The sequence below is a fragment of the Heterocephalus glaber genome, unplaced genomic scaffold (assembly GCF_053883595.1).
Source record: "Heterocephalus glaber isolate CG9 unplaced genomic scaffold, H.glaber_assembly_v1.0 deba00001472, whole genome shotgun sequence".
NCBI classification, from domain to species: domain Eukaryota; kingdom Metazoa; phylum Chordata; class Mammalia; order Rodentia; family Bathyergidae; genus Heterocephalus; species Heterocephalus glaber.
The window spans coordinates 85526323-85529134 of record NW_028258315.1 but is presented as its reverse complement, the minus strand read 5'-3'; the positions used below and the strand labels follow the sequence as shown (position 1 = coordinate 85529134).

The window sequence follows — 2812 nt, the reverse complement described above, 5'->3', positions numbered from 1 at the left end:
TTTGCATTACCCTAAAATGCTTTAAGGTGGTGGTGAAAAATTCAGAGAAACCCTTTGCTCACCAGGAATGTTCAGCTGCTCAACAGTGATCTACAGCCACCATGATGCAGAGTTGTACTTGACCAGAACACTCAAGAAGTTTTCATGCTGTGTGTCATTTCTGGGAAAGCAGAGTATCTTTTGAAACTGTGCCCATAATTAAAAATACTATTACTGTTTGTTCAAGAGGACTAGTAAATGATGTTCTCTTCCATGTCATTTGCTCACTGGAAAGTAGTTTGGGTCAAGGTAATTATAACTGGTGCCCTGGCACACATAATAGTCTCTGTCTATGAGTGTCTCCTTGGATATGTTCTATGCCACAGTTACCACACTCGAAGCCCACATTTGCACAAACCTGCTTTCAGCTTGCATTTGTTGAAGTTTCTGTCTCTTTAAGTTTTTAAACTGTAATGGTTCTTTACATTTGGTAAGTTCCTGTACATGATAGGAATGCTTTCTTCATCTGATGCCTCCTCCCTAGCAGTGTTCATGTGTCTGTGAAAACAGGATCATTTGCCATCTTCATCAGTATACACTGATGGTTCATGTGAAGTCATGAAAATACAAACTTTAAAGAAATGCTTATTATGGGGGTGCTGTCATCCACTTGTTGAAGAATTTGTGTGTGTGTGTGTGTTCTGCCTAGAACTGGTATGCCAGCTTTAGTTAACTTTATGAAATATATCTCTACTTGGCTGGCAACCTATTTTGCTGTCCTGTTGTCAGTGAATCTGTAATCTTCTGTCAGCTTCAAGATTCTACTTCTTCAGGAGGGTATGCATTTCAGAAGTAGCTGTCCAAATTTTTCTGTTCTTCAGCAGCCCACAACAAGTCAAATGCTTCTCTGATAATCTTTGTCGTGTTTTAAGACCACATGATTTGATTCAAAGTAATAAACACCAGGATCATCATCTTCCTCTTTTTGTAATATGCTGATTGGTACTCTCTTTGGCAAATGGCATATGTCCAATATTGAGACTTGTCCCTGAGGGTGGTTTACCTAGTCCTTTGCTTCCATAGTTTTGAAAGTCATATAATAAAACTTTTCATTTTGAGGAAGTTAATCAGGATTTATGGGAGACTCTTTCATTATCACTAACATTAGCATTTGTTTCATTGCGATTAAGATTATACTCCTCTAATTGTCCATTTTCTATGCAAAGAGAACTGTTTTTAGTGGGACTACCTCTGGGAGGGGCTGTCCTTCATGGTGAAATTCTTCAGGTATAGCAATATTCTTGAGCATCTGATAAAGACATTATTTGAGCTGAAACAATCTAGAACAGAAGCTGGTTCTGGTTCACCAGAAACTGGTATATTCTCAAGATTTGTGTCTAGGATATTACTAGTATTTTCACTATATTGGTCTTTTAAGGCACTGCTATCTCCCATCACATCTTTTTTCTCTTCAGAATCCCTAAAAGATGACTGAAATGCAGAAACGGGGCCCAAAAAGCTAGTTTGTAGTCAGCTTATTAACATGCTCCACAGATAGGCAGGCAGTCACTGTTTTGTGGTCTTCCAACTTGACCCGTACTTGTGAATTTGTGCAAGGCATGTTATGCTCTATGTAACAGCCTTCTTTCCTATTATCATGGAACACTGAAGTCTGGGTTTCCAAATTCCCACTTTAGCTACTGATTTTTCCCACGATACATGGGAACCGTACTATTTTGTTTAGAGCTCCCATCAGGCTGACAGTCACCACAGTTTATAATAGCTGAATCACTGTCATCAACACCACTGACAGCCAATAGCTTGTAATTTCTTCAACTACTGCAGAATTAAGTGGTCCTTCCTCATCAATATTCATGTTTTAAACTTTCCTTTTCTCACAATCATTCAGTATAAGACATCAACATGTTCATTTAGTCCCTTGAAAATCTGTATAATTGCCACTATTTTACTCTGTTTTGCTGACTCTCTGTCTGATTTTATAGACAGATCTTCTGAACTCTTTGGTCCTCCAGATGTAAGGCAACTTTTAATTCTTTTTAAAACTAATGATATAGGTTATCTTTGCCATTTCTGGTAATTTTCTACAGCCTGCCCTTCTATGTTGTCCACTTTTGAAGAAGAAAGTCCTCTTTCCTAGGGCTTATTCATGATTCTTGAGTATTCTGCTATTTTAAATCAGTGGTTCTTCCATTATTATTTCCTTTATGAATTTGTACAGGCTCTGATCTCTTCTTTGGTGATCTTGATAATACTTAAAATGAGAAAAGAGTTCTTCAGGGTGATCAGTGCTACAATTACTTAAAGCTCTACCACAAAAAGATTAATCTAATCTGTTTAACTTCACTGTTGATCTTGAACATAATTAGATTTGGAAGCAGCCATACTATGGCAAATTCCTACAATATGGTCACCACAATCCACTCATTGGGAAACCTATAAAACCAAAGGCCTATCATCCAGAAATATTATCTCTTTTCCTTATATCCTGAAAGAGTTGGAGCTATGTCTAGAAGAGAGGTTAAGCATCAAGGTTTCAGACTCTCAGCTTTAGCCATGAAATTTATTCAGCCATTAGACACTCTTAAATTCCTTAGCTGAATTCTACTAGTAGTAATATAGGCTCCTACAGAAGTGTACAGTGGCTGGTCTCTGCCTCCTTCATGGCACTTGCTTTAGTGGCAGCCACCACAGGAAGCTGGACAGTGCTTCCAGGTCAGCCCCTGGCTCATGCATTTGCCATGTCCCCATATTAAGTTTAGATTGACTGTAAAAATATTTATATTCTATAAACTTGTTCATGGTAGATCTAGAA

General features: G+C 38.0%; 2 pseudogenes; both read right to left on the bottom strand.

The window, feature by feature from the left end:
• Positions 1-255: 255 nt before the first annotated feature.
• On the bottom strand, positions 256-819 carry LOC101707444 (ZZ-type zinc finger-containing protein 3 pseudogene; annotated as a pseudogene).
• Positions 820-874: 55 nt separating this feature from the next.
• LOC147826450 (ZZ-type zinc finger-containing protein 3 pseudogene) lies at positions 875-2382 on the bottom strand (annotated as a pseudogene).
• Between the last annotated feature and the right edge of the window lie 430 nt (positions 2383-2812).